Source organism: Canis aureus, chromosome 19 (assembly GCF_053574225.1).
Source record: "Canis aureus isolate CA01 chromosome 19, VMU_Caureus_v.1.0, whole genome shotgun sequence".
NCBI lineage: Eukaryota > Metazoa > Chordata > Mammalia > Carnivora > Canidae > Canis > Canis aureus.
In genome coordinates this window covers 12,146,960-12,169,407 of record NC_135629.1, presented here as the reverse complement: position 1 = coordinate 12,169,407, position 22,448 = coordinate 12,146,960, and the positions used below count along the sequence as shown (strand labels likewise).

Sequence of the window (22,448 nt, the reverse complement as noted above, 5' to 3'; positions counted from 1 at the left end):
ATCATTTAACTATCAGCTTCTGATAATGTAGTACTTTACCATAACATTGTATTTCATTATTATTTTCCTGATCATAACTATTATTGTTGTCATTTTCATCATCATCAACATTTAATTTCCATAGCATTTTATAATTGTCAGGTGAGTGGCACACTGCCCAAGATAATCAAATCAAACATGATGCCCTATTTTGGTCACAGTTATTTTTGGTTTTGAATTTACAGGAGAAGAGAGAAAAAGAGAGTCTAGATTGAAATGAATGGATTTAAAGATGAAGTCCATCAAATAGACAAAACTACCAGAATAGTTATTTGGATCACTGTGTTTTACTGTAGGTACAACACTGGATTGAGGATAGTAAGATATGGCTCAATTATTAAGTGATTTTCCAAAACCCACATATTGATTCTGAGCCTTCATTTCCTCAGCTGCAAAACTGAGAGAGGAGAGTAGAACTTGAGGTCAATGCAAATACTTAGTTTGTATAGCCACTGTCTTTCAAAATATTTGGATTGTGTCAGTGGAATGTCACTTCACTTCTTGCTGACATCTTTGTCACTATTTCAGTTGCCAAAGGAGTTGCCATCTCTCTACCCAACTTATTCTGGGTTGTGTAGCAAACTGGCTTTGGTTTTCTGTTCAGAGTAAGATCAAACTTTATTCTTGGGTGCTTTATTTTAGAAGATTTCTCCTGTGGAAAAAGAAATTTAAAAAGACATATCATCAGAACTTTTTTTTTAATGCTTCCAATCTTGAATGTTTCTAGAAAAGAGTGCTCTTAAAACTTGCTGCTCGTATTTGCCCAGATTCATTTATTCAGCTTGGTCCAGAAAGAAGGGAGGTAGCTATTTTAAGAACAAATATAGGACTCAATATTTCATTTATTCAGAAGGGGGCACACTTGTGCTTTTAATAGCAGACATATTTAGATTTGCTAGTATATGAAATTTATACATAAACCTTTAGGAAATGAGAGAACCATTACTGTCAGTTTCTTAAATATATATATATATGTATATATATATGTATATATGTATATATGTATATATATATACACACACACCAATTTAACACTTTAAAAATTCTTAGATATGGATAGAATTCAACATGCAGATTTCTTTTGGGAAAAGAACTGGTTTTTAATAAATCTAGACTCCTATTAAGTTGAAAACTTTGCAATTTGGTCTGATGATTATTCAAAGTAATTAGGTTTGTTTTTCATAAATGCCTCTGTGACCATGGAAATAACATGCTTTTGACAAACTCTGAGAAATTTTAGTTTAGTTTCTGAATTTTGGCAAACATATAGCTCTAAAAATATTTTCCCCACTGGTCTTTATTAATAGTGTGTCATATTTTATACGTGAAGATGACACAAGCTCACTTGGCTGAAGAAGACTTTATGCAATGAGGTATCTTTCTACAGCTGGGCTTGCTTGTTTGGACTCATAATCATCTTTTTTGACACAACGTGGTCCTTGGGATGGTGTTTGCCTAAGATTAGGAGCTTCCTCTGAGGTTTTTGAAAATCATGTCTAGCACCCAAAACTTTGACCTCATGACTGGTACTCTCTACCTAATTTAAGCATTTGGTCAAGAGCCATAAAGCCCAAACACTTGGGATCCCTGGGTGGTGCAGCGGTTTAGCGCCTGCCTTTGGCCCAGGGCGCGATCCTGGAGACCCGGGATCGAATCCCATGTCAGGCTCCTGGTGCATGGAGCCTGCTTCTCCCTCTGCCTATGTCTCTGCCTCTCTCTCTCTCTGTGTGTGACTACCATAAATAAATTTAAAAAAATTAAAAAAAAAAAAACTGTTCAAAGAGAAAAATCCTTTAAAAAAAAAAAAAAAGCCCAAACACTTTAAATCATACAGGAATATCTGTGATACATAGAGAGAATACCAGAAGATAGGATATAATTAAATTTTGCTTTGAGATTTTGTTAAAAATTATGTTGCTTGTATCTTGATGACAATATATATGACAAAGGAAAGTCTATTTAAAATGTAAAGAGTTTTTACAAATTATAAAGAATATCTAAAATAGTTCACTACAAAAACTGAGCAAGAATAAAAATTGTTGTTAGACAATTTATGGTCAAGGATGAATGGGAAATTATTGTTATATATTTAATATCTATAGGAGAATTGAGTTAGTCTATATTGTAATCTAAAAACTGCATGCCAAATAATGAGATTGAGTTTTGGAACTGTGTGAATATCTAAGATTATTTTAATATTAATAACCAGTGTTGATTTATATGTGATAAAGAGGTATATATGTAAATATATACACTTATACATAAATACATATTATAAGGTAAAAATATTTCTCTTTAGTGTATGTCACAATCAAGACTTTTTAATTATGTGACCAAAAAGAGAGAGAGAGAGAAAGAAGAATGAGATTGCTTAGCTTTTGGTTCCTAGCTGAGTAGGAGTTGTGCATAAGTAACCCCTCTTTCTCAATTCCCAAGGCTGGTATTTATTACCTCTCTCCTTCCTTCAACATTTTCTCAATCTTCTGTGTTCACAAATACTTCTCTCTAAGACTGATAATGTAGATGCAGGTGTAAATTGGAACTATCTTCCTAGATGGCAATCTGGCAGTATATATCACCAATTTGAATGAGTATAACCCTTGACTACCATTCAACATCTCTCTCAAGGAAATAATTGAGCATTTTAAAGAGGTAACTGCACACATGTTTATTTCTGTGGTTCTTAAAGTAGTGAGCAGTTGGCAACCACATAAGTGCCCATCAAAGTGAATGACCTAAGCAAATTGTGGTGAAATCCTTCAAATAAATATTTTCTAACTATGAACTCCAAAATTATTTTAATAATGATTCCCTTGGTGGGAACATATATTCTTTATAATCTATTTTATAATATCTGATATTTGAAAATCATGTTAACTTACATTCAGAAACTCACAAAAATGTTACTTAAAACACAACTAGTCTTAAACTCAAATTACTTAAAGTTTCATTTAGTGAAAAACAAACCAAAAAAAATAACTTTGTAGTGATAGGAGAGATGAAGAGAATAGCAGTAAGACATATGAGGAGAAATATAAGTAGGTAAGAATTTAAAGACCCTGATTCTAAACCTTTCTCTTCCATCAGATGGTCTTCAATTTCCTCTAAACTCCCAACAAAATGAGAAGGTTGAATTGTAATGATCTCTAGGTTCCCTTCTAAGTTTGACTTCTGATGACTCCATGTATAGAAATTAGTTTAGTTCATGCATATTCAACATCTGTAATGAGGTCTTTTATCTGTAAGAAAAGTAGTAAAGATTCTTTGTGGGTGAGCACTGGTGTCTTCCATAGCCATAAAATATAAGATACATCTCAATCTTTTAAGTTTCCTTCTTAAATCATTATAGGCTTAAATATATCTTCTTTTCAGGGTCCTTAGGTGGCTCAATTGGCTAAGTAAGCATCTGCCTTGGGCTCAGGTCATCATTCCAGAGACCTGGGATTGAGTTTCAGGTCAGGTTCCCTGTGTAACAGGCACCCTGCTTCTCCCTCTCCCTCTGCTCCTCCCCCAACTCGTGCTCTCTTTCTTGCTATCTCTATTACTATCTCTCTCTCTCAAATAAATAAATAAAATCTTTAAAAAAAATAAATATTTCCTCTTTTCCTACATAAAGTCATAGGGAACAGCCTCAGCTGAGGTTAAGGAGGATTGGGAAAGTATCCATAGGTGGCATGATAGAATCTTCTGATACACCTTTTGAAAGAGTCCGTTAATATGAAATATTGAAAGTCTTATGGTCAGCATGGACTAGATCAACAAGATTCTAGATACTGGCCTACTTTATCTTTTCTAACCAGACTACAAGGTCCTTAAAGAGAATGACAGTCCCATATGCAACAGGTTATCTGTCACCCTCACCCTCCAGTACTCAGCAAAGTAATTATTCAGTGAATGTTTATTGAATGAATAAATAAGTGAAAGATTGAATGTGTAAATTAGTGACTGATTCGTTGAACCAATGGTCACATGCATAGATAGATGGATAAGGGGATGCTTTAAATTGGTGTGTAACAAACAAATCTAATTCTGGTTATGGCATAAACTGCTTGTATGTTGCAAATGAAGTCACTTTCTGCTCCTGAACTTCAGGTTCTTCAGATGCAATATAGATTGGTAGGACTACATAATTTCTAAGCTCTTTTTCAATTCTAAGATGGCAAGATTCTATAAATATATGTACACCAGGCAGTTTTTCTGATATATTTTCTCTCATTCCTCACAACTAGTCCATCGATCATTTCTGTTTTGTAAATGGGACCTGAACATTTCCTACTACTGCCACCATCTTGGTCTGCACCATCATCTTTCACCTGAACTCCCGTAGTTCACCTGCATGGTTTCTCTGCTTTATTACATTTGCTTCCGCAGAGTCCATTCTTTACATACATAGCCAACAGAGTAACAAGTTTTAGAAAATAACTTGGATCATGTTTTTCTCATGTTCAAAACCTTCCAATATTGACCATAGCAATTTTAGTAAAATCTATATCTTGCCCTGGTTTATAAGGTCCTAGATGGGGATCCCTGGGTGGTGCAGCGGTTTGGCGCCTGCCTTTGGCCCAGGGCGCGATCCTGGAGACCCGGGATCGAATCCCACATCGGGCTCCCGGTGCATGGAGCCTGCTTCTCCCTCTGCCTGTGTCTCTGCCTCTCTCTCTCTCTCTCTGTGACTATCATAAATAAATAAAAAATTATAAAAAAAAATAAGGTCCTAGATGATCTAGATCCTGTTTAATTCTCTTTTATATCATGCTCTTCTGTTGGTTATCATAGATCTTTCTGACCACTGGACATAGCAAACTAACTCCCACCTTTGGGTTTTATAATTGATCACTCTATTCTTCAAGTCACCTTTCTTAGAACTGTGCATTCCTCCTTCCTTTAGTCACTTAGAACAGAACATAAATATTACCTAAAAAAAGATTTTCTTGATCATCCTAGTGTTGTTTCTCTAAGACATCCTCATTTCTTCTGTCTCATTAAGCTGTTTTATTGCCTTCATGGTGCCATTTCCCTCTCCTAATGACCTAGTTTATTATTTAGATGACGTGTGGTCTTTCTCCACTTTCACTCACATGTAAGTTTGCTAAGTACAGGAATGTGTTCTCTTTTGTTCATTGCTCTATGCTTCTCGTGTACAGAATGTTGATAACATATAGTAGGTGCTCAAGAAATGTTTATTGCATATTAACAGATAATTTTTTCTCCAAATATGACCAGTCTTAAATGAGAGTTTTTGATGGTGCAGTGATTCATATTCACCTCCCTAGGGTATTTGTATAACACCATTATAAAATTCTGGTGAGTGTGTTATCTGCCTCACAGGGATAGAGAATGTAAGAAGGATTAAAAATGAAATGTTTATGAAAGTTACTTTGTTAGAGAAAAAAAAAGAAACAACCTTCTAATAGTATTTATTATCACTATCCTGATTTCACAGTGAGGAACCTAAAGCCCTAGTTGGTATACAACTACCCACAATCATAGATATGAGTTCTTCTGTTTTCTACAGAACACCACAGAGGCACTTTTACATAGTTTTTTGTTTTTTCTTTCTTCTTTTTATTTATTTTAGGCTGAACATCCCTTACAAAAAGGTCACAAAGATCACAAGGATGTCTCCTGAAAATTAGGAAGAGCAAAATAAAGCTACTCTTGATGAGGAATGGCATATAAATCAGTAAAAACAGCCAAAGGGAATATAGGAATAAAAGAATCAGGGCAGAATTTGGCCTACTGGCCCAGATGATACAGGAATAAACTGCTTGTGATGTTTAATGTGAAACTATAGAAAAGATAATAGGTTTGTGAACAAATGTCCCAAACTCTCAGTTCAGGGTATTAGTTCCCAATTCAAGAAACTTTTCTACCTTGAGGATAACAATTTTTAACTCTGCTTTTGTGCAAAGCAACTATCACTATTTCATATTTTCTTTTCTTTTCCTGTTTCCTTAATAAAAGTGTTCAGTATTACTTGGTGGAATTCTTCCCCATTGTTTGATATCATGACACTTTCTTCCAGGCAGTAAATGTGTTAGAATCATTGGTGCTAACCAGAAAAGTGTGTGATACCAGGAAGTATACTAGTATATTAAGTTACGTCCTGTATTCTTATATAATTCGCAAACCATGAAATCTGTTTCAGAGCTGTGAGATTTCATTTGTAGCATACTTAAGTCACATTTCATTGTCCATTAAAAACGTGCATTATTTTACGTGCTTTTACATCATACAACTAGTAAGTGAAGGAACTCATTTTCCAGTCTGCATTATTTGAATTTTTAAATTATTCAGCATTTATAGTAGGACAAAACTTTATTTTGCTGCTATCTCATCAATTTCCATATCCAAATGGATATACCAGTGTATTCTGAAATTGTGCAGCTCTGATTTGCCAGTATGTGGCAATGTAACAACACCTTGATTGGGATTTACTGCTCATTGTAATGATGGACAGTCTGATGGAGCTGTCCAGAGCTGAACTTGCCACCAGATGGCCACTGAGGGAAGAAGGAAGAGAACAGGCTCATAGGCTTTGAATATTTGATTTTATGCATATCCAATCCAAGTTTCTAATTAAAGAGGCATCATGTAGCTTCCTAAGGAACTTGCTCTCTTGATTCCAAATACAAAAAGGTTCAGAGGGGTCTAGTTCCATTTTAAAAGTCTGCATGAAAAAATAAGTGAAGTACCTTGAAATTGCCAGTGAGAGGTCACCCTGAAAACTACAGAATAAAAAGCATAAGCTTTCCAGGAGGAAAATCTGTTTTCAAATAAGAAAATGGATATTACAGCTTCTTAAATTCCATTCATTCAGAGAAGGTGAATCAACAAGGATAAAAGACCTTGAACAAGACACTTTTTTCATGTCTATTTAAACAAGAATTTTATTCAATTTGTGATACTATTAAATAGCTTAATATTTATATGGCATTTCTTGTTTCCACATATGTCAAGATGATTTTTTATATAATGTTTCATGGTTCATGCTGAGGTGGCTCTGAAATTGTGAACACTTTATAATAGTTTTACCTAAAATATCAGCAAACTTATTCATTCTTAAATATTCAGATATTACATTAAAATAATAACCATACTATAATCCAAAAATCTAGAATGTAAATGTGCAATCTTGATTTTTATTCCAATTAAATAGGAGCTACAAATATGAGATTGTAACACTTTATTTTTTAGATAGTAGTTTTATTTAAGTTATTCACCTGTTGAATCCTTAAGGATTGGCACATTCAATAGATATATATTGGCACCTTCAAAGTTCTGGCCACTTGATTCCAGCCTCCGTTAAACCTACAGTCTACTGGAGGAAAAGTTAAGTAACCAAAGAGTTTAAATGCAGTCTAATAAAGTGCTCTAATGGCATCAGTGCAGCATATTATAATTACATATTGCAGGATCCTCTTATTTGAACTTGGAGCATCAGGGAGAGTTTCCAGGGAAAGTGACATAGAAGGTGATACCTGATATATTAGTAGGAGTCAGCCAAGTAAAGCAATGGAAAAGAATACTTTAGTTGCAGTGAGCATCATATGTGAAGGTATGAAGGCAAAAGAGGATTGATAATGTTCTTTGAAGAAGCAACAGAGTTTAATGTGACTAGAAGTTATAATTCTTGAACAAATGAAATAAGAACTGGGCATTATAAGTAAGGCTGAAATGATAACTGATGTTGCATCATGGAGGTCCATTATCATCATTTTAAGCAATTTGACTTTCCTTTTAAGAGCAGTGGGATTCTTAGATATTTTTTTTTTTAAAGAAAGCATAGGTTCAGATTCACATTGTAGAAACATTATAGTGTGAAGAAAAGATCATGGGCATATGAGCGCAGAGAAACTGGATACTGAAGGTCTTATTTAGAGTCTGCTTTAGAATTCCTGGCAAGAGACACTGTTGGCCTCAACTAGAATACCACTAAGGAAGGATGCAGAGAAGTAGATGGTATCATCAGATTTTTTAGAAGATTAAATTGAAAGGGCTTTGGAGTTGTTTGTAAGTGGAGGAGGGTGAGGGTGAGGGGGCAGGGAACCTAACTTAGATTTCTGGAATCTACAACAGTAGTTACTGGTTCCATTTCCAAAGATAGAAAACACAGGAGAAGCTTACAAGTGAAGGCCATGCGATTGCTTATGGGCATAAAAAGTTTTGTGTTTCTGTAGTATTCCAAATGAGATGGCCAGCAGAAATTTGGGTCTATGGATTTTGAAGCTCAGGAATGAGATCTGAACTTGAGATATAAATTTTAGACTTTTTAGCAAGTAGGTGGTAAGTGAACATATAGAAATAGATATTACTCAGGGAAGATATTTAAAAGGGTGATTCTCACTCAAATTTAATTCACTTCAGGTGAATTACCCAGGAGACCTGATAGAATTCAAGGTACCAACTCCGGAGTGTCTTACTGAGTAGGTTTCGGATGTAGTTTACAAATCTATGTTTCTGACAAGTAGAGTCCCATCCCTTGATTTTGATCAGATGATCCTCTGACCCCACTCTGAAATAAGGTCTTAGTAGGATTAGCACATAAGAGATGGGCAAAATAGCAGGAATCCAGAAAGAAGACTGTGAAGAAGTAACCAGAGGCATTGAAGAGAAACCCAGGAGAAACAAATGACACAAATTCTATGGAAAGATAGTGGGTACAAGAGAAGGAATGGTCAACAGGGTCAAAAGTGTTGACAGATTAAGTAAAGATGAAGGCTGAAATACACCCACTATATGTAACAAAAAGGAGGTCGTAACAAAGTTGGCAAGAACAGCTTCAGTAGAATGTGGGCTGAAGCCAGATTGCAGTGGGTTGAGGGCTGAATATAAGATGAGGATTCAGAGACATGAAGCAGAGACAAAGTCTTTTAAAAGAAGTTAGTCTTAGAAAAGGGAAGGAGGTTGATGCAGCAGAGCACAGGGTGGAGGCTGAATGATTTAGGAAAGAAACAACTTGAGTAAAAGTCTTATCTCACACCTGACATGATCCATTCCTAATTTCTTGGAATTTTTTTAACAGATTCACTGAAGTATAATTTACATTTTATAGAATTGATTTAAAGTATACATTTCATTGGCATTAGTAAAATTACAAAGTTGTGTAATCATTGCCATAATCTAGTGTTAAATAATTCCATTGCCCCAAAGATATCCCTCATGCCCAATTAATCCCAAATCCCACATCCAGCTCAAGGCATACACTAATGTACTTCTTGTCTCTATAGGTTTACGTATTTCAGACATTCTGTATGAATTGTACAATATGTAGTCTTTTATGTCTGGTTTCTTTGACTTAGTATGTTGTTAATGATGTTCACTCATATTGTTGCATGCAATTAGTATTTCACTCCTTTTTATTGCTGGATTATATTCCACTTATGGATATACCAATTATTATATATCCATACATAAATTGATGGACATCTGGATTGTCTCTACATTTTGACCATCATCCATGAATGGTGCTACTGTAAACTTTCACATGCAAGTCTTTTTTGAAAACCTATGTTTTCATTTCTCTCTGCTACATATCTAGGAATGAGATTCCTGGATTGTATATTAAGTTTATGTTGAACTTTCTAAAACACTGCCAAACACTTTCCTGATGTGCCTCCACCATTTTATATCTCCACATTTCTATAAGCTGATATTTCATTTACATTTGTAACTGGATTCGTTTACTTAGCCTAGAAGGAAAAAGAGCTGTGTTCCTTTAAAAGTCTTAGAAATGACTTTTTTTACTCCTTCCATCACATGCTCTGTCACTCTACCTCTGTCCTTTCCTGCAAACACATGACAGTGGACAGCTGGTTTAACTACACCCAAGCAAAACTAGATGGTATATTCTGGGATCTAGTGGGGCAGGATGATGAAGTCCCTACATCCTGCCATCACAGCTTAAGCATCACATGCAAGGGATTTTGGGAATGACACTGAATTTCATTTAAGCTCAATGTCTTCATCTTTACAATCAAGATTATAATAATACCTACCTTATAGGGACACTATAATGGATTAAAAGAGGTTGTATATGTAAGCACCTAACACGGCTCAACCTAGAGTTGGCATTCAAAAAATGCAGGTGTTTGTATTTCATAGTGATAAAAATGATCAAAAAGGTAGTCAGATACTACTATGCAGTTATATTCACGAAATTTATTTGTTTTATATGGTTCTCATTTGCTCATATCTTATGTTAATATTACCTATTTCAAATGGAAATCTTAAATTTAGAACTGGATTGTTTTTACTTGATATAGATAAAAATCATAATAGTAACAACCATAATGCCCTTCATTATTTTAGAGTATTGATATATCAGGACATTTGCTAAAATCTTCCTTATGTAAAATTTAATGCTGAAAGGGTTTTATGAGGTAGGCAAAGATCCCAGATGGTCTGTGTTGGAGAAAAGATTTTCAGCTATATCTTTTTTCACCATGACTCTATATCTTGACTACTTGCTGTGTGCTGGCCCAGCCAGTGGGAATGACCATATCATTTTAACTGGTCAATATTGAGAAGTACGAAGACCAGAAAAGTTTGTGAGATGTAGCTCAGGCTCATCTCATGCATGTTTTTTTGCTCTGACAAAGTGGCAAAGACCAGAAATCACCTATATCCGATGATTATAATCAGCTATTTGGCAACATAAGATAACTCGATTCTCCTTCTCACCTCAGTTCAACACTATCTACTTTGTTTTTCACCTTAATAAGCTGAATTATGCCCTAAAATAGCCAAAGTTAACTTTTAACAGTTTGTCTATGTAGATTGAATGCTTATTCTTTTTATCTCTTAAAATTACTGCAGACTATATTTGTTTAGGACTTATTCTCCGATGGCAGTTACTAAGTTGCTCATTTTACTGGGCTGTTTTATAACTTGAAAGGGAAAGCTCTCCCTTAAGCAAAGAGCATGCCTCTAATATGGAAATCAGGTGTTGGGAGAGAAGAACTATTAATAAAACACTTTGGATAGCCTACCACAGTGTTCAGACACATAGTTCCTATGTGGAAAATATGAAAGCACCTCCCTGGCCAGATGTGATCGGCACCATTGAGGCACATCACATACCTTGGGAGGTGTGGATTGTCTTCAGTATTCAGTTGTCTTGTGAGGGAAATGTGTAAATTAAAGTCACAGCCATCATGTTGACATGTATGCTAGGCAGCAAAATAGATGGCATTGATACAGATGGTGTCATTAGTTGTTGTTTTCAATGTGGGTCCACATTTGGAAAATAATTTTTCTTTCAGTGTCATCAGTTTTAATGTCATCTATTCCATCTAATTTTTAAATTTGTAAATATATTCCAATATTTGAAGAGAAGATCAAAGTGACCCTAATGATGGCAACTAAAACTAATTTAGAATGCCAGCAAAATTAGTCTTCAGTTTATATGTATCTAAATGCTCAACTAGAGGTTCACAAATATACCCACCCATAATTTAAGCTAGAATTTATCAGTTAATAGAAGCCAATATAAGAATAAATTTGTTTCTCTGATATGATTTTTTAAAAGTCTATAGATACAAATTTAAATATCAGGGGATTCCCTATAAATATTTTCACGTGGGCTTCTTTGATAAAGATTTGGATGTCTTTCTTTAAACCTGAGTAGGACTATGGACAAGTGATACACACTTAAACTCTCCTATTTGTCCAAGTGCCCTTGCATACTTTTGACTTTTAATTAGTATAAATTCATATTTAATCTACTAAAATATTTTAATCCATCTTTTCCCATAGGAATTTGAACCTAAATTTAAAATGCTCTTTCTTTTTTTTATGCACTTCAAGCAAAGCTATATTAATTTAAAGGTAGTTTGGGGACTAATTTAAAAGTGTGTAGATGGCATGGCAAACATTTATTTAATTTTCTGTACTGCTATAGAAATGATAATACCTAAGAAATATTAAATATTGTGTCACTTGCTGTGGTTTACATATATTACCTCATTTAATTCTTGCAACAAGCCCTAAAGTGGATGCTAAATGCTATTATTAGTTTAACAACAGCCTGAACCTTAGAGAAATATGCACATTGCCCAAGGTCACAAAGCTTGTAAGGAGTTGAGCTGAGAAAATCTTTTCTCTAAAAACCTTGTTTTTAACCACTCACTTTCTACTTTATCTTACTGTGACATTTATATCCTAAACTATTTTCAAAGGTATCTTTAAATTTTTAAATATTTTAAATATAGATACTTAAAAACATGACTATATAAATACTTTTCCTCATACTAAACCACGTGCTCCAGATACTCTGCATCCTATGTCCCCTTTAGGTCACAGGAGGCCCTCTCTTTAGGAATCACTCATCAAAGGGGTCAGGGTTGTGTAGCGTTCTCCCTCAGTATTTTCCTTTTTTCCCCTATTGTAAATGAATTATGTATACACCCTGAAGTAATTAGCAAAGACGCTGTTGTTTAGCTGAATTTTAAACTAATTAATCTGACCTAATTCCTGTCAAAAATAATTAGGATGAAATATGTCCTCCCTAAGCAACTCTTTTAAGCTAAGTTGCTAAAGCACAGTATCTCCTGTGTATTCACTTTGCTAAAATTAAGACGGCTATTTATTCAATGGTTTTAGAGGAAATGCTAAAATGCTACTCATGAAATGCCACCTGAGCATCACCTCCTCAGTTTCTGTATGTAAATAATAAGAAGCTGAACTAACAATGAAGATTGTGCCATGCGCAATATCAGTGACCTCTTAATATGCTATGTTTGCAGTTAAAACTTAAAAACTAATTCCTCCTTTTCCAAAAGGCTTTTGGATGAAGATGTGTGTCCCATTCCTCAGCCCATTCAACTTTCCAAATCTAAAAGCTATTCGATTGTCTTCTAACTCTCCCATTCCTTACCTGTCCATTTTTATTTTTTAACATCCTAAGTGTTCTAATGAAATGGGGAAATGTCTCCTGTAGGAAGCAAGTCCTGAGCTGTATGTAGGAAGATAATTTAGGAAAAGTAAATAAGCAAGCTTTACTGACAGATGCAGTTTGTCAACATTTGAGATGATCTCTGGTTACAGTGACTGCAGGTTTGAATGTGATGATGGTGTTTGCTATTTACTGGTTGCCTGAAGCCTTAACTGCTGTCCTGTCATTCTATAGCAGCTTCTTCTGCATGCCCTCTAACCCGGCTCTCTGATACATTGAGGAGCTCTCAGGAGAAGAGAGCACTGTCGAACATATATATCATATCGCCAAGCAGTTCAGAGTTAATAATCTCCTTATTAAACCTATGAACCCTTCATGTTTTGTAGTCTTCCCTCCCCAACCCCCTTCCAAGTTAGTTTCTAGGCAACCAATATGCACTGAATTACATTAAGCTCTTTATTTCAAGGCTGCAGTTCAGGATTTTGCTGCATATTTGTTGGCTCATTTATGGAGACTGCAGCATAAAATTCATTAATTCTATTTAATCTTCAGTACTTCAGTGATTTGGTTCTAAACCACATTGCCTGTACCTGTTCTTCATGTTTAAATCACCCCATGCTGTGATGCTGTTTTATATGTTGGTGATGTCAGAGGTTCTGCAAGTTCTAATTTGGCACCCCAGAAGCAGAATTCCCAAAATTTCCAGTTCTTGGTGATCATTCATCATTTTAGGTAGCCTAATAGGAATTTAAAATTTTCAAAATCTCCTGTCTTGAATGGCAAAAGTGTCTACTGACTTCTAATAACAAAGAACATACAGTTTAGGAAATGCCTGAAAATGTAGTTAAGCTTTTACGAAAGAGAAGGTATTTGTTTTAATGCACTAAGATTTTGATGTGGAACAGAGGTTCTTGGAAATATTCTTTTGTTGGTGTGAATCAAGAAATCAAGGTTATACTTTCAAATTTCACCCAGAACTGTGTGAGAATGAAGATTAATCTCTCAGCATAACTGTTCTGTTTTGGATGTTGAATGTTTTGAGAGTCTCTCAAAAACTCTAAGCAAGGCTTCTGCATGTGTGTGTGCGCGCATGTGCACATGCATGTGCATGCACGTGAGCATGTGGGCACCTACATTTACATCCTCACAATTGAGCAAAAATATAAATGCTTGTTTAGTCTGGTTTCTTAAAACACAAAGTAATCATCTGCATTTGTCACCCTAAAGGATGGCTTGAAGAGGAGAAAAGTCAAATTCAAACTCTGATCCAGTCCTTTTCCCTTCATCTGCTTAGAGTCTAGCTAGTGGAATAGAAGGCTGGTTGAAAAAATGAATTGAATAGTTTAATAGTAGGCTCTGCAAGTTGTCCACCTCAAGTTCATGATGAACAAACCTTCCAGAGAATCTTTTTGCCAAGATGGAGCTTTTGAGACAAGATGTACATTGCCCAGTTCCCTTTGCATGTATAAGGTGCCATGTTACTGGACTTTCCTCAGAAAATGTGAGAAGTGATGTATGCCTTCTCAGGCTTGTGTCCCAAAAATCTTCCTCCATATACTTCTGTGTATCTTTCTTATCCCCCTCTGCCAACTGGATATCAGCAGCTACTCAACCTGAGGCACAATTAAATATCTTGGCAGACTCTATCATCAGTGACCACATGTGAACACCACCTCTCTAGACCTTGCTAGTAAGACTGTTACTAATCGCTGAGAATCTGGGTGTATCTGTTCCAACAGCTATTATTACTTTAATTTATAAAAGTACCATGAGCCCTGAGATAGTAGGACCTTAGTCAATAGAACCACACTCTTTATTGCCTGTTATGTGCCATATACCACAGATGTCAAGGATGCAACAGTAACCATGTCGAGAATGGCCTCTAATCCCATTCATTTGTTACTAGCAGACTATTCAAATTATTGCATTATCCATTAATTATATGCATGTAGAGAAGTAGAAAAGAGAAATCAAATGGCTATAGAGCACATGAGATAATAAGATCTAACTGACTTAGCACTGACAACTTTATTTATTTATTTATTTATTTATTTATTTATTATTTCCGAAGAGTGTGGACGAAGACACATCTGGATTTAATGTTATATTCAGGGAACTGAATCCAGAGTAAAGTAATAGACTTAGTAATTTAAACTCTTTCTTAAAATAGTTTTTTTTTTCTTTCCTCCAAGTTGTAAGGGCACTTAGAAAATATTTCACTTACTCCTTCCTTTCACAAATGAAGAGAAACATCTTTTCCAAACTAATAATACCATTTGCTTTAATAAATGGGATATTTACTGTGTGCCAGGAACTATGTTATTCTTTTTTAACAATTTTTTTATTGTTAAATACTGTATCCATATAGATGAGTCTGCCTTAAAAGTATAGGTCAGTAATTTACCATAAAAAGGGCTCCCATGTAATGCCACTCAGGCCTTAAATTGATAACTGCCTGCTCCCCAGAATTGCTAAACAGCCCACCCTGATGAGGGAGCAGAAGGCAAGCTAAGGGCAAAGCACAAGCTGACACCCCATAACCTACCACCCTCCCAGATGGGATATGTGTAACATTCCTCAGGCACTCCTGGCTGCCCTAAAACTAAGGGAAGGGGAAAAACAAATGGTTAATAGAGATCACAGTCATGCCAGACAGGAGTCTCTTTCAGTTTACCAATGTCTTAGTGATTTACAAGGAAAAAGCATTCTCATCAATAGCCTAACTTTAAAAGACCCATAACTCAATTTTCTGGCACAACATGAGCTTGACAATAGCAAGGCTTCAGGTATCCTGAGAGTCGTCTTTAGCAAGTGAAAGTTCTTTTAGACACCTCCCTTTGTTCTTACCTTCTCCAATTCCCAAGTATGTAATCACCCACCCCTCACAATCCCCGTGCAGAAGCTCTTTCTGCCCATGAGTCCTGGCCTGTGTTTTAATAAAATCATCTTTTTGCACAAAAGACATCTCAAGAATTCTTTCTTGGCTGTGGGTTCCAGAACTTACCAACATTCCAAAACTCCATCAATTCCCATTCCAATTCCAATTCCTTTCCTTCTCACCTCTTTACTACCGTTCCTTGAATGGTCATGACTATTACTTTGCTTTTCTTTATAGTTTGAGCACAGTCACATGCATCTAGAAATGATGGTTTATTTAGTCTGTTTTTAAGTTCAGGTAACCTGAATCATAATACTGTGTATGCTTTTATGTCTGGTTCCTTTCATGCAACTCTACATTTGTGATATTCATTCATGTTCTTGTTTGTAACATTACTTGGGTCATTTTCATCCTATTGTATAAATATGCCACAATTTATTCTACTGTATAAATATCCTAAAATGTCTCCATTTTAGAAAGAATAGCGTTTGGTTGTTTGTTATGAATAGCACAGTACTCTTGTACCTGTTTCATGGCACACATGTACATATATTTCTATCTCTTAATTCTCAAACTTTGTTTGGTGTGGTGTTGTATCAGGCAAGCATGCTTCTGTAGAATTTGAAGATACTGTCTTATGAAAAGAGGTGGGAAGGAAAGGCTGAGGTAAAATAATAGAACCAGATATACTGAGTTAGTTCCCTAATGGCAGTCTCACAGATTTTTTATTTCAGTCATGAATGAATTAAGATGAGTTCTGTGTATATTGAAAAATGAATAGAGAAAATAGATGATCATTGTCTTCTTTAGAATGTCATTACTCATTGTCTGGTAACATGGGTGGGATGCAGGGCCAAACTTTTAAATTTGGCTTTTACCATTTTTATTGTATTATTTCTGTCCTTTTATCAAGCCAAATTTTTCGCCCCACCTCATGACATATGTTGATCCATTGGACTGAAATGTTCTTATTGTAAAATTTTGCATGACTGATTTTTTGTCTTATTGTGATCATTCCAACTCAACTTAGAAGTCTTCTCAACTCAGAAGTCCCTTGTAACTCTGTTACATTACCGTTTATAATTGCTGTTAGAGTTCATCAATGTTGATGGTTATCCTGTTCATGATATCTTTTTCTTTTTCCTCTCTCTCTGCCCTCTCTTCCTTTTTCCTTTCCCTTCCTTCCCTACCCTTTCCTTTCTTGTGATGTCCTTTCCTTTCCTTCCCTCCTTTCCTTCCTTCCTTTTTCCCCCTCTCTTCCCTGCCTTTCTGAAATATAAGCACTAGACATCACATCTCTTTTGCTGAGCAAGCCCAAGTGTCTGGGACAATACCTGATTCATAATAGGTGTTCAATAAATGTCTAATAAATAAATGGAAGGAAGTAAGGAATAGGGAGGGAGGGAGGGAGGGAGGCCAAGCAGTAAAGAGACCATCCATATTTATAAAAATTCTGTAATTCTGCATGACAGGTATAAACAAGAGGAGATTTGTGGGCTCAGATCTTATTAGGAGGCTATAAGCAACCTGAAATGTACCAAAAAATGAAGCATTAGAAAGACACAGTGAGCCCAATGCTTCCACACAATGAAGCAGACTAAATGCAACAAGGGAAACCAAAGACACAGGTCAGTGTGTGACCATCATTCCAATTTTCTGTGTATATCTCTCTGCCAAGTTGTATATGTATGAATTCCTAATGGTCTGACTAATGTTCATCTCAAAGAAAGAATCTGAGTCTAAAATGACCTCGAGGTTACTAGCCATGGAAACAGAAAAGAGAGAGTGTATCATTAGATGCTGTTGTCAAAGAACAAAAAGGGACAAAAAATAATAATAATAAAGAAAATAAAGGAAAAAAAGAACTCAGCAAGCAAGGGTTTGGTAGTCTCTCACATTCATTTGGAATAAATTGGCTGATATCCAAAGTTTAATGTGAGTAAGGCAATTGGGTAACCCTGGGAGAAAAAGTCTTGGAAGGCTTCACAAAATTGCTTGTCTTACAGTCTTGTGATAACAGACACAAAAGGTCAATATTTACAAAGGTCCATAAGGACTGGCCTCTAAGAAATCACAGAGCAATAAAGCTCATAGCAGAGGTATAAATTCAAGGAATTTACCAAACTTTTAGCAATAAAGTAAATGTGTATTTGACACCATAAGGAAAAGAGAAGCACATGCTACTGGAAGTAGACTTAGGAAGAATGTAATATAATACTTGTGCTTCTGGACAGGGAAAATCTTTAAATATCTATAGTGTCATAGTGCCATATATTAACCCTTTAATTAAAAAAAATGTTTTCTACTCATTTAGGCTATTTTCTTCCCACCCAAAGGTGGCAACTGTAATTTTACCATGTTAATGAGCAAAAGAAATAACTCATTTTACAGACAACTTGACAAGAATATGAAGTAAGAAAAGGAGGGCATATGAACTGTGTCCTATAGATAACAAATTCCTTTTCTAAAGTCATTGCTGAGAAAATAGTAGAATGGAACAACCCAGGAAACTCAGGGAAATTACATAAGAGAGTAGTCAATAGATTGCAGAGGGGGAGAAATATGAACATTTCTAAGAAAAAAAATGACTTTGATGAGATGGCTATGACACCTAAATGGAGCAGAGAATCTGGGACATAGATCCCCGTCTCTCATTTGAGAGAGCTCAACAGGGGAATTCTATGAAGAGTAATTCTGCTTGGCAATGAACTTAATACAGCCCTATCCTTCCCCCAATTAAAAAAAAATGCAAAATTAGACCAAGTTTAGCCGAATTAGATCATCTCCCTTCTAAAGCTGACTAAGCATTCCATAGAATCTATATATCAAATTCCAAGAACTAGAATATAAAAAGTAGAGTTCATTTTGCTACCTTGCAAGAGGAGCTTTGGCTTCCCATTTCTCCTACTTGTGGTTCACATGGTGAGGAGCCCTACGTGGGTTGTTCCTTAGGACCAAAGAGACCCAAAAGAGTGATAATGGCATCCCAACTCTGACCTCTTTCTGCCCTTACTGTAAACTGCCAAGCGCTGTGGGCACTGAGGACTTTTATATTTTCCCACCAATCGCTAAGAACAAAGGTATGACTCTTTCACCTAGATGTCTCTCAAGGATCCAAAGTGTATGATCTGTTTCACTAAAGTAGTACAGGAAATCCCCAATGCTAAGAAAAGAAGGCAGTCTCAGTACAATCCTATGAAATTTTATTATTTTCTAGTCTGAGGATAGGTAAAATTGAATGAAAATTCTTGGTTCCAGCTTTACTTAGAGGTGGTTCAGGTCAGAGAATCATACAATTTCAGAGCTGAAAAAGATATTTCTGACCATCAAGATAAACTGCTTATCTTCCCAATGAGGATATTATAGATTAGGGAGGAGAAAGTGACTTATATACTTCATTCTTTCATGTCTTTAGGTAATAATTATTTACTGGGCACCAAGCACACATGTGCCAGGCACTTCATTAGTGGTTACACACATAAAATGGTGACTAAGACTCAATTTTTGCCCTCAGGAACTTGCAATAAACTGGGAAGTTAAGATGAGTAAACCGGTGAATAGTAGCCATCACCACTGCTCACCACAGCACAAAAGATGACAAGATATGCAGTCTTTAAGAATGTATGCTGTGGATTGAGGCTATCTGAATTTACATATAACACTATTATTCACATGTTGTATGGACTTGGGCAATTGAGTTCACTTAATTATGCTTCAGTTTCCTTTTCCATGAAAATCCTATAGGATTGCTTGATGATTACATGAGAAAAAATATATATTATATATAATTATTATGTTATATAATTATATTATATATTATATATTATGTTATATAATTATATATAATGCTTAGTAAAATATTTTATAATTAGTAACTGATCAATAAATGTATCAGTAATAATTGTTGAAGTAGCATAGTAGTATCATTATTATTATTAGAATCCAGACTTGGAAGTTAAAAAGAACTCTTCCCAGCAGTAGGATTTGTCAGTCATGATTACATGAAGGCTTAGGAAGAGTGTTCTGTCAAAAGGCATTAAATTATTTTCTGGGGTTCTGGTTCTGGTTTCCTGGACTTTATTCCTGACTTTTTGGGGCTTTTTGAATGCCATATTTCTGCCTGGGCGTAACTACACTACACATATAAATTTAGGGGTGCCTCTCATGTTCCTGATGATACTAGATTAGTATCTTGTATGCCCCAGTAAGTAACAGTGAAGTTCATAAAGAAGGAGTAGCTATTTCTAATTCACACAAACTTATTGTTTCAGTTGGAAGTGTGACTTCCAGGAGTCTAAGTTCTTATCCACTAACCCAAATATGGTACACTATATGGAAACATTATGTATATCATAGAATGTATTATAAATGAAAGTTGGTAACATTTTCTGTCTTCCATTATAGGCTGTAAATGAAGTCTAAGATGTATCTATTACCTACCTCTGAGTAACAAAGTGCTCCAAAACTCAGCTACTAAAACAAAAATAATTATTAAATCTACTATTTGGTCAGAGGCCAGCCAGGATGACTTGCTCTGCTCCATGAAGCATCGGCTAGGGTGGTTTGATTTGAGACTGGGGATGCATTTACGAGATGGCTCACTCACTTGTCTGGTGAATTGGTGAGAGCTATTGTAGTGAACTCAACCAAAACTGGAGGCCTCATTTCCTCCTGGCTGCTTATTTGGACTTCCTCACAGTATGGCTGCCTCAGGACAGATTGCTTACCTAGTAGCTAGCGTATGGCTTCTAAGTGAGTGTCACAAAAAAAAATCCAGGCAGTTAAAAATAAAAATCCAGGCAGAAACTGTAACTTTTTTGGTTTAGCTTCAGGAGTCAAATGACATTAGTTCTGGCACAGTGGCAAGCCCATGCAGATTTTGGGGAAAGAATATAGACCATCATTTCTATATAGGGAAAGTACCAAAATTACATAATGAGAAGGGCATGTGAGCGCAACCACATTGAAAATATACAGTCTTCAAAAAAAAATTGCTATTTCTGCTTTGCCAGCATAGGGTCTGACACAGTATTGGTACTTTAATAAATATTTGCTTATTGAATGAATAAATTCAGTGAATGAAAATAAATTAAGAAACCCATGTGATTATCCTAGTTCCTGCTTTTTTCTGACAGAGATTTTTTATATTAGACTTGGCTACCTGCTTGAAATTTACTTTTTTAATCTGGGAATTTACTTTTGTATGGCTTCAGTTGATATTGGAGTCTTAAACTCCTTTGGGGAATAAGGAAATGATTACAAAGAAAGATTGGTAGTGCCTTTGAAGAATAGTAATTTGAGTAAACGAGGTGGAATTTAATTGTAAAGATTTATCAAGTCATAAAAGAATATTATAAGAGAGGAATATAATTTTGAAGGAGGGAAATAATTGATGGTAAACCAATGTGGTTGAGATGAAGGACACAATCTGATGACAAGCTATTGGCAGCTTCTGGGAGAACAGCAGCCAAGAGAAGTATCAGCAGAACTATGTTTAATTAATGAACGGCGGCAGAAGAGGGTGCTCTAAAAAAGATTAGAGATAGCAATTGAGGCTGTGCCTCCTGGGAAATATTGGATGACTGAAGTACTTCTCTGTGTGATGTGATTAAAATAATCAACGAGAATGTTGAACATCGAATCATGAATTTAAAAGATTTAGTGCCCTATCTAAAGCTGTAGGAAACATCAAACAGTAATTTCTGATTAATCTTGGAGTATGGGGAAGACCACCGATACAACGGCTGTTTTCAGATTTAGTGGAAATGTCTTATCCTTTGTCCATAACAACCTGGTATATTATTTGTCCATCAAGATTTTAGTTCTGTGTCCTTATTATGAAACATATTCAGAGCTGGAAATTGCAACTTGAACTCTGTCACTTAGTTTACCTTACAGGATAAGTTATAGGTTGTAGATTCCTCACCTGTATCATCTATAATTATTTCTATTTTTAATGAAAATAAAGCAAATAGTTTGTCCAATCTTCTTAATAAGTGGAAACCCTCAAATTTTGGAATAGGAAAAAAAAATGCTGCTGACCATGTCACTCTTGATTGTTTTGCATCAAGTGTTTCTTGAATTCTCCTATAATGGTTGACATTTTACCAACTTTGATTGAAATTAAAGGAAAAGGAATCTGATTTTTTAATTACCATTTTATCATCCTTTTCTAAATTTTGTTATAGGAGAATAACACACACACACAGGGATTTGGATATCAGGTTTCTGACTATCATGAATTAATATGAGAGCAGTATCATTCCCATATCTTTTGACTGAACCAATCTGCCAGAATCCTATATTGTAGGAATGACTAATAATTACATTGTTATTTTTTACCATTATTTCACTGTACTTCAATAAATACCTGTGTTGCTGAATGTGTTTGATGTAAAATGTGCTTTCAATATGTGACGAAATTTACATTTATTTACATATTAATGAATAGGATTTGGACATGATAATGTTATCACTGGCTTTAAAAATCCTTAGAATATTCTTGATTTAGCTTCATATTAATGGGTAGGATTTGGACATTATAATGTTATCACTGGCTTTTAAAAATCCTTAGAATATTCTTGATTTAGCTTCATTTTAATGAATAGGATTTGGACATCATAATGTTATCACTGG

General features: G+C 35.3%; 1 long non-coding RNA gene across 1 annotated transcript; it reads right to left on the bottom strand.

The window, feature by feature from the left end:
- Nucleotides 1–306: 306 nt before the first annotated feature.
- LOC144289649 (uncharacterized) lies at nt 307–15,918 on the bottom strand. The gene is made up of 2 exons (XR_013357476.1): nt 15,782–15,918; nt 307–691 (listed from the first exon to the last, which is right to left on the bottom strand). It is a non-coding gene; the product is annotated as an uncharacterized LOC144289649 (long non-coding RNA).
- Between the last annotated feature and the right edge of the window lie 6,530 nt (nt 15,919–22,448).